Consider the following 10,619-nt stretch of genomic DNA (forward strand, 5'->3'; position numbering starts at 1 on the left):
AAAATTTCTGTCCATGATATTTATCTTACCCGTCCACTTCAGTGCTACACCAATAAATTAAATCCTTGGTCTTCCTAATTTCCAATTTCAAACTAAATCTGAACTATATTCCATGTGATGAGAAGCTCGCGATCTCTCTCTCTCTAGTGGCCTTCACGATCGTCGATTTTTCGTCGCTCATCTTAATACGGAAAGCGCAGTGTCAAGAATTGAAGGCGCTCAACGTACGCCCACCTGTTCCAGTACTGATCAAGAGAGAAAAATAGGTTCCAGATGAGCAACGAGTCTCTCAGAAATATCCTCCTAATCTTGATGCTTTTTCTTTTGTTTTATTTCTTCTTTCAAAAGTTTGAAAATATGTGGGGTTGGGTCGTGGGATTATTAAATAAAAATAATAATACTAAAGAAATTTCTGCAGGTTAATTTGCACTAGTTGGTTTTCCCATGGCCACTCACAGTGGATTGCAATTTGCAACCTATTTATGGATCGGGGCGATAGGTGGGTCTGGTACGTGGTCCTATTAATTAATGTCGACGTTTCTGAGTCGAGGAGATATATGATGGACGTTTTCATCACTCAATGCAATGATTTTTTTAAGGCTTAATTTTTGCGATATATCCTCTATATATCTTGATATATATCAATCTTGAAATTGGATAGATGCCCTATATATATCAGCAACTTAATTGGCTAATTTATCTTTGTCAAAATTGCAAAAGCAATCGGTCGAAATCACTCGAAAATGAAACTGCACAAACTAGGACTCCAAGTGGAAAACTTAACAAAAGACAATTAAGCGTGGGGCTTTTATCTTATTCGGCTTTGGTTTTAATATTTTGCTCATTTCTTGTCTATATCCGTGCAAGATTTGAGCAGATTTATCATTAAATCTATGGGAGCACATGTGGGTTTTACAGATTTAATGACGAATTTGCTCAAAAATAACAAGAAATGAGTAATAGAAGAATCCGTAATACTTTTCAAAATCTGACATGTAGATGCATCATGCCAATGTCATATACATTAAGAGGAATGATTCTATACAATATTAAAAAAATTATAATTTTTAAATTACGATGAAGAAAGTAGTTTGAAAAATGCTATCAATAAAAAATGTGACATTTTAAAATCTACAATATCCTGATCGGGGAGGGAGGATCTTTTGCAATTTTTTTTTTTTTTTTTAATTTAAATTTTTCGAAATTGTTTTATCATGTACAAAATAGTTTTATCATTTTGTGATTTTTGGCGCTGAAGGTCTCTCTGTATATTTATAAGACGCCCCCAAATAGTCACAATTGTGGACCATCCATTTTCCTAGTAATTTAATTATGAGAGGTAAGTCACGGCCGCTAGCTAAGCTAGGTTCATGCACAGAAAGAACACACTAGTCCACACGAATTAAGACAACATGGTCTAATTAAGTCTTGTTGGGTGTTGGCAAGTTCCATACAATTTCTTGGCAGCTTTTAGAGAAGGACGATAAAAGGCGGGGGCTTGGGCTTTGCTGCTTCACACGCCCATTCATCATCATAGAAAGAAAGAGAGAGAGATGGTGGTGCAACTGCAAATGGTATTTCAGATCCTTTCGATGTTGTGTTCAATTGATGCCATATTTGCACAAGCAACGGGTTTAGCAAGTAATAGTAGTTCATGTCAAAGAACATGTGGGAATGTTAGCGATATCCCATACCCTTTTGGAATAGGAGCTGGTTGCTATGTTGATGAGTGGTTTGAAATAGTTTGCAATTATAATAACTCTTCGGGTTCTCCCAAGCCTTTTCTGAGGAGCCTCGGCCTCGAGGTGTTCAGCATTTCATTTGGAGTAGACGCTTTTAATTCACGAAGCAGTAAAGTTCGCGTCAATTATCCGACATTTGTTTCGTGTGCTAATGGTGTACGGAGCAAATTAAATGTGGAGTTAGCAAATAGCCCTTTCATCTTCTCTTGGTCCGAGAACAGATCCATCGCCATCGGTTGCGACAACTTTGCCTCAATGGTGCCCGTATTTCATGATCCAAATGCAACTCATAATGGTTCATTAATTAATGGTTCAGTTATTGGTGGGTGCATGTCAATTTGTGACGGTCGCAGTAAAGTGGTAAATGCAAGTAGTTGCAACGTCTATTAACTGCTGTCAAACCACAATTCCTTCATATCTCGATCTCGCTGCCTTCAATACAAGTATGAGGCCAGTAAATGACGACAACAAGGGAATCAAGGGATGCAAATCTGCATTCTTAGTAGAAGACAAGTGGTTATAGAAACGTGGTTCAATTCATATGAACTCCATTATGTCGTACGTTCCTGTGGTGTTGGAATGGGGGATTCCTGATGCATCAGTCAACTTATACTGACCTGGACATGTTTTTGCAAACGGGGCTTTGAAGGAAATCCCTATCTTCCTGGAGGATGCACTACAAAAAAATTGATGTTTTTTGACGTGGCAAACGGTAACTCATGTTTGCCACATTGAAAACTTTTGACGTGTCTGCTAAAAAAATATTGTTGACGTGCTGCATTTTGACACGTCAAATGTTTTTGACGTGCCTTTATTTGTGTTAATTAAATTGCTAGCTTGTAAGTATAACCTGTGTAGTGTTGAATTCCACGTGTGAAAAAAAAAAACAATTTTGATAAATTTGATGATATAATAAAATTTCATTTTGGTAGATCATTCTGAAATTAATTTAGTTAGGCGAAGAGAATCTTTGTACTTAATCTTTTTTTTCTTCCTATTTTATGTTTTATCAAGTATCTTAAAGGACCTCGTTTTTTTTTTTTTTTTTTTTTTTTTCAGATAAGTACAAAATTTATTGAAAAGAACTATATAGTAACCTATTACCCTTGGCGGATGGTCCCTAGCCTTTTAAAAACAAGACCTTGCTTTTTTTCAAACCACTTGCTATCCCCTATGCTAGATGGAATATAATTTTCTCAAATTTAAATATAATTTATTTAAAGTTGGTGTATCTAACTGTATATATAAAGTCAATGTTAACACATCTTTTAAAAATTCAAATAATGTGAAATCATGTAAATTGTTAGATACAACAACTTTAAATCCTGATAATGAAATGGAGAGGACCATTGTCTGTGCTAAATAGCTACACGTGTAGGCACATAATGTCTTATTTTTATTAATTTAAACGTTTGGAGTAGTCCATGATATTGTCAAACTTTGCTTATTGAGTAGGAATTTGAAATCACAAAATGTTATAATATTAATTTAAAGGGGAAACTTTACTTTGGCCCCCTAAACTTTCATCCGATTTTACAAACTCCCCATGAATTTCCAAATCTCTCACTTTGAACTCCTGAACTTTGAATTGCTCTCAATTAGGACCTTTCCGTCAATTTTAGCCGTTAAAATTACAAAAAAAAAGGACCAAAATATACCTGATTTTCGTTTTTTTTTTTTTAAATAAAAAAATGTTTTAGAAGTTAGAATTGTATACAAAAGTCAGGGGTATAAATGTCATGTAATGTTTAAAATCTGACTGAGGAGTCCACATTGAGAGAAATTCAAAGTTCATGGGTTCAAAGTGAGATTTGGAAGTTTAGGGGAGTTTGTAAAATCGGGTGGAAGTTCAGGGGGCCAAAATGAAATTTTCCCTAATTTAAATGACTAAATTTTATTTTTTAAAATAATTGGTGATTTAATAATAACTATGAATTTTTTTCTTTTGATTTATTAGATAATAACCTTGTTTATCTTCTTACATGTCAGATATTAACGAATGCGAGAGCCCAAAGTCACCTTGTTTCAACGGATCCGAGAGTGTATACGGTGAAAATACTTATGGGTCCTTCTCTTGTTACAGTCGGGTAGTTGACACCACCAAGCCTTCGGTTAGGGTGGCCATAATTGCGATAGGTGCGTGTGTTTATTTGGGTAGGAGTGTTTAGCTTCCCGTCTTATTTTTCCTTTGAAAATGTGAGCCAAAAACTACCACCCACACAAGAAGTCTCATATTTTGTCCCACATTGTTTTGATTGATTTTCTTTCGCCTTGCTTGTTTTAATTGGCTCCACTTGTTTTAGATATACATTCTTTTAGTGTTAGAGAGAGAATTAAGTACCAAGGGAGTCAAACAAGAGTGCACTACACTACAAAAAAAACAAGGTTTAGTAACGCTTGGAATATAGGCGTTTTAATAAAACATCCCCTTATAGGGACGTTTTATTGTGTAAACGACACAAAATAAAATTAGCAACGCCTGCGCAAAAAAACGTCCCCTTAATTCGGGACATTCCAATAGGATATGCCCCAATTTAGTTAATTAAGTGTGCTTGGCTGGCTGGCAAGCGCCCTTAATTCAAGACGCTTGCTATCTAGGCGCCCTTAGTTAGGAGCGCCTGCCAGCTAGGCGCCCCTAATTAAGTGCACCAGGCTGGCAAGCGCTCCTAATTAAAGGCACCTGGCTGGCAAGCGCCCTTAATTCGGGACGCCTACTATTCAGGTGCCCTTAATTAGGGGCGACTGTTAATTAGGCGCCCTTAATTAAGTGCGCCTGGCTGGCAAACGCCCCTAATTAAGGGCGCTTGGCTGGGAAGCGCCCTTAATTCGGGACGCCTGCTATCCAGGCGCACTTAATTAGGGGCGCCTGCCAGCTAGGCGCCCCTAATTAAGTGCGCCTAGATGGCAAGCGCTCCTAATTAAGGGGGCTTGGCTGGTAAGTGCCCTTAATTCGGGATGCCTACTATCCACGTGCCCTTAATTAGGGGCGCCTGCCAGCTAGGCGCACTTAATTAAATGCGCCTAGCTGGCAGGCACCCCTAATTAAGGGCGCCTGGCTGGCAAGCGCCCTTAATTAAGTGCGCTTGGCTGGCAAGTGCCCCTAATTAAGGGCGCCTGGCTTGCAAGCGCCCTTAATTAAGTGCGCTTGGCTGGCAAGCGCCCTTAATTAAGTGAGTTTGGCTGGCAAACGCCCCTAATTAAGGGCACTTGGCTTGCAAGCGCTCTTACTTCGGGACGCCTGCTATCCAAGCACCCTTAATTAGGGGCGCTTGCCATTTAGGTGCCCTTAATTAGGGGCGCCTACCAGCTAGGCGCCCTTAATTAAGTGCACATGGCTGGCAAGCGCCCCTAATTAAGGACGCTTGCCATCTAGGCGTCCTTAATTAGGGGCGCCTGCCAGCTAGGCGCCCTTAATTAAGGGTGCCTACAAGAATTAAATTATTATTGTGGCCTATTCCGATAATTTCTGAATTAGTATTATTTTTGTTTTTATATCACATAGTTTAATTTTTAATCTAGACAACCACATTAACTGATTTTGCATTTATATATTTTTTAGTTTAAGTCTCTTTTAAATGTTTTTTAATTTTTAGTATTTACTTTTTATTTTTATAAATAAATTTATAAGTGTTTTTTAATTTTAATATATTTATATTTTTTGTTTTTGCGAGCGGGAACTTAATTTTCCTTTTGATTCCTCAGCTCCCGCTCTAAGACTTAATTTCTCCCTCAATATATATTTTCTCTAACCTCTCCCCGCGCGGCCCGCCTGTCCCCCCTCTCTGCATCAGGATATATATATATATATATATATATATATATATATATATATATATATATATATATATATATATATATTAGATCCCTAGCCTCTCCCCTCTCCCTCAATATATATTGATCCATATCTCTCTCTACGGCGCTAGTCGCCCCTCTCTCAATCTCGATTTTCCTATCTCTCTCTTCGGCGCCCAGTGACTCACACGTTTGGCCAACCCACCGGCCATCTTCTCCAGTCGAAATCGGCCTGCCTCTCTCTATGTTCCTGTACTAGTGAGTCTCTCTCTGTCTCTGTCTCTGTTTTTCTTTGTATCTGCTGTCTCTTTAAGTTGTCGATTTGGGATTCTAATAGTCAGATTTTTTGGGATTCTCTACTTTTAGGGTGTAGTTGGTTTGTTGAATGCAACAATCACAATTTTGAAGAATCTCCGTGGTTGTCCTGGAGTGTTCTTTCAAATTTAATTCAGTTTTGATTTCACTGTGCAGTTCGTTCATATTAACATTTAGTATTGAATTATTATTGCAGAATTAAGTGGATCGGAATACCTCTTTTCTTTTCTTTTTTTTTTAAAAAAATTTATTGTTTTTCCTTATCCTTTATTATCATGTTCCTTTGTTTTTCCTCTTTATTGGTAGTGCCAGAATAGTCCACTTTACTATCCAAAATTACTCGTCGAGATTGGTGCCATTTTTTGAATTTTAATTGTCTTATGTAAGTTCTTTGGAAAAGTTGTATATATACCATTGTGGAAGAAACATGATGATCTTCTGGAGTCCGGAATATACCTTAATTAGGGGAGCGCTTGCCAGCCAGGCATCGTTAATTAAGGGCGCCTAGCTGGCAGGTGTCCCTAATTAATGGCGCTTGCTATCCAGGCGCACTTAATTAAGGGTGTCTGGATAGCAGACGCATCAAAATTATTTTTAGTTATATAGGAGAATTAGCTGCTCAAACATTAAGTTATATAAAAATAACTTAAACACAATAAATGATAAAAGAGAAAGGAAGAACAACATAAAATTTGAAATTCTAATGTTGGCTTATATTTTATCCTTTATCTTTTATCCTTTAATGTTGGCTTATATAACTTAAACACAATAAAAATTATTTTATTGCTGTATAAATGATAAAAGATAAAGGAAGAACAACATAAAATTTGAAATTCTAATGTTGGCTTATCTTTCATCCTTTATCTTTTATCCTTTAATGTTGGCTTATATAATTTAAACACAATAAAAATTATTTTATGCTGTTCTTCTTTTATCTTTTATCCTTTTATAGGAGAATTAGCTGCTCAAACACAATTCATTACTGTTGACTTAAGAACATATATATGATTGCATAATATACATTTGCATCTATTTATATATAGGTGAGAATGAATTAACAAATGAAGATGAGGATGCAGCTGATGCAGAAGGCGACCATTGTGGATCATCACAAAGTATGTGTAGATCTTCATATCTTAGTTAATTGTAATATAATCTAATTATATATAGGTTTGAACTTTCAAAATAGTTAGATATAAGTTTGTAATTTAATATATATATTTTTTTTGGTTTTATCATTTGCAGGTAATCGTTAAGTGACGTACGTATACTTGATCTGTTAGGTTGAGTACGTATTTGACGCCAAATGCTAAGCGAACTCGTTGATATATTTTATTTCATATGTAATAAACAATTTTTGTGAACTCTTTTAAGAGGTGGTACACTTTGTGTTTACGATATCGTTTTGGATATTTTATTTCATATGTATGGTATAATTTTTGTTAACTCTTTAAGATGTGGTACGTACACTTTGTGTTTATGATATCATCATTTTGGATTTAATTGTCTTATGAGATATGAGATTGTATATATGGATTAGATATGTATTGTGAGATATATATATGTATAAGATTGTATGAGATTGATGAATGGAGAAAATATTTATGGATTAATCCAATATTTATGGAGAAAATACGCAATTGTATATCAGAAGAAAATAAAAAATATATATGGATTGTATGGGAAAAATATTTTCTTTAAATATTAATTATTGGAAGTGCTTCCATATAGAAATAGGGGCCCTTTACATGCAAGCGCCCCCATTTATGAAAGGGGACGCTTGCCCACCTGAGCGCCCCCTTTTTAGAATGAGGGCGCTTCCTAGGTAAGCGCCCCCTTTTTTAGGCAAGCGCCCCCATTTATGAAAGCGCCCCCTTTTTAGAATGAGGGTGCTTCCTAGGTAAGCGCCCCCTTTTTTAGGCAAACGCCCCCATTTATGAAAGGGGGCGCTTGCCCACCTGAGCGCCCCCTTTTTAGAATGAGGGTGCTTCCTAGGTAAGCGCCCCCTTTTTTAGGCAAGCGCCCCCATTTATGAAAGGGGGCGCTTGCCCACCTGAGCGCCCCCTTTTTAGAATGAGGGTGCTTCCTAGGTAAGCGCCCCCATTTATGAAAGGGGACGCTTGCCCACCTGAGCGCCCCCTTTTTAGAATGAGGGCGCTTCCTAGGTAAGCGCCTCCTTTTTTAGGCAAGCGCCCCATGAGCGCCCCTTTTTTAGAATGAGGGTGCTTCCTAGATAAGCGCCCCCTTTTTTAGGCAAGCGCTCCCATTTAAAAAGGGGTCGCTTCCTAGGCAAGCGACCCCTTTTAAAAAATGGGGTGCTTGCCTAGGAAGCGCCCTTATTTTAAAAAGGGGGCACTTGCCTAGGAAGCACCCTTATTCTAAAAATGGGGCGCTTGCCTAGGAAGTGGCCCCATTTAAAAAAGGGGGCGCTTGCCTAGGAAGCGCCCCCATTTAAAAAAGGGGGCGTTTTTCACAACTAAGCGCCCCCTTTTAAAAAGGGGGGCGCTTTGTTCCAAACGTCCCCTTTTCGAGGTGTTTTTTCGTAAAAAAACGTCCCAATCTTAAATTCTAGTCGCCATAAAAACCGACATGTTCCAAGTGCCCCTAATCAAGCGTTGCGAAATCAATAGGGACGTTTTTTTAGCCAAAAATGCTCCAAATAACCATGTCACTAAACCTTGTTTTTTTTGTGGTGCTAATATATATACTAGAACACCACTTTTAACTCAAAAGCTTAATCTAATGGGTTTTGGTCCACTTCAATATATTAAGTACTATTTTTCTTTATACCTTCTCAATATAAAACACAAACCTCTCAAGTACATGCATAACATTTATGATCAGTCATATTATATTTTGGAGAAACCTTTTAAAACACATGTTTTTGAGAAAACATTTAGAGCACATCTCTCAAACAAATTTAAAGGGATCAAAATGGGCTCCCCATGGATACATTTTCTAAAACTTATGGCACTCAATTATACTCCTACCCCAAAGTGCTCATATCCCAACCTTTTAATTCAACGTTCTCAATCAAGACTATTGCTATAACCTTTTACTGCAATGAGTAATCTTTTCCTATTACAATGCGTTAAGCAGGTATTAGCAGCAGCCTTGGGCTATTGGTTCTACTTGTCGGTGGATGGTGGTCCTATAAAGTTCTAAAGAAAAGGAATATGATTAAACAGAAGAACAAGTTCTCCAAACGAAATGGTGGTTTATTGTTACAACAACAATTATCTTCACATGAAGCCAATGTCGAACACCAAATTGTTTAATTCGAAAGATTTGGAGAAGGCCACTAACCGTTTTAATGTTAATAGAATACTTGGCCAGGGAGGACAATGCACTGTTTACAAAGGCATGTTAGTAGATGGAAGAATCGTTGCAATGAAAAAGTCCAAGGTAATTGATTAAGAAAAACTCGGAGAATTTATTAATGAAGTTGTCATTCTTTCACAAATTAACCACAGAAATGTGGTCAAGCTAATTGGTTGTTGTTTGGAGACGGAAGTTCCTCTGCTAGTCTATAAGTATGTTCCTAACGGAACTCTTTTCCAATATATTAATGGCCAAGTTGAAGAGTTTCCACTAACATGGGATATGCGCTTACGAATTGCAACAGAAATTGCAGGAGCTCTCTTCTACTTACATTCAGCAGCTTTCACCCCCATTTACCATCGAGACATTAAGTCTACAAACATACTCTTAGGTGATAAATACAGAGCTAAAGTGGCCGACTTTGGGACTTCCAGAACCATTGATGTTGATCAAACTCACTTAACCACACTAGTGCATGGCACTTATGGATACTTGGACCCTGAGTATTTCCAGTCAAGTCAGTTTATAGAAAAGAGTGATGTTTATAGTTTCGGTGTTGTCCTTGCTGAGCTATTAACTGGCGAAAAAGCAATCTCATCAACAAGGACACAAGAGTCTAAAAGTTTAGCCACATATTTCATTCAATCTATGGATGAGAACAGCTTGTTTGATATTATTGATAGTCGAGTTTTGAAGGAAGATAAAAAAAGAAGAGATCATTGCTGTTGCGAACCTTGTGAAAAGGTGCTTGAACTTAAACGGGAAGAAAAGACCTACAATGAAAGAAGTCGCAAAGGAGTTGGAGGCGGTTCAAACGTTGCAAAAAGCTCCTAACCTTTAGCAAAACTATGAAGAGCTTGAATATGTCCAAGCATAAATGAACAAGCTAGGGGATAATTTTCCCCCATCAACAATGTCAACCTCATCACTAGATGCCCAACCATTATTAGCATCTCAATCACTATGAATCATTGTTTGTTTATTGTCATGTTGTATGCTATATAATTTGTTTGTTTTTTGTTTTGTTTTCTTTTTGGTTTTTCTTTTTTTTTTTTTTTGGTATTCTGCAAGTAATTTCAATAATCTTTCAAAAACATAGATTAACAATAAATATCCTATTGTCTTATGAAAGTATATAAGATAGTAAAAAGATCCATCTTGGTTTTATAAGGATCCATTTTTGTTGTCTAGATCAAATCAGACCTCAAGCTGCTTAATTTACTAAGAGTATGTTTAGGACTGTATTTGAGAAATATAATTTTTAAGTCAAAAAATATTTTTTGGTAAAAGCTTCATTTTTAAGCTTTTACCAAAAATGCATTTTTGCCATTTTTAAAGTAGGAGAATGTTTGAGATTGTGTTTGAGCAATAGAGGTTTTAAGTCAAAAGGCGTTTTTTGGCAAAAGCTAAATGAAGCTTTTGCCAAAAGTGTGTTTTGGCCATTTTTAA

General features: G+C 36.9%; 1 long non-coding RNA gene and 1 pseudogene across 1 annotated transcript; both read left to right on the forward strand.

Annotated features, from left to right (window-relative positions):
* The first annotated feature begins 1,565 nt into the window (after positions 1-1,565).
* On the forward strand, positions 1,566-10,137 carry LOC148586545 (wall-associated receptor kinase-like 10; annotated as a pseudogene).
* On the forward strand, positions 5,720-7,173 carry LOC148586546 (uncharacterized). Its single transcript, XR_015911871.1, has 3 exons — positions 5,720-5,792; positions 6,893-6,964; positions 7,095-7,173. It is a non-coding gene; the product is annotated as an uncharacterized LOC148586546 (long non-coding RNA).
* Positions 10,138-10,619: the final 482 nt, after the last annotated feature.

The sequence above is a fragment of the Corylus avellana genome, chromosome 4, assembly GCF_965113065.1.
Source record: "Corylus avellana chromosome 4, dhCorAvel1.hap1.2, whole genome shotgun sequence".
Lineage (NCBI taxonomy): Eukaryota > Viridiplantae > Streptophyta > Magnoliopsida > Fagales > Betulaceae > Corylus > Corylus avellana.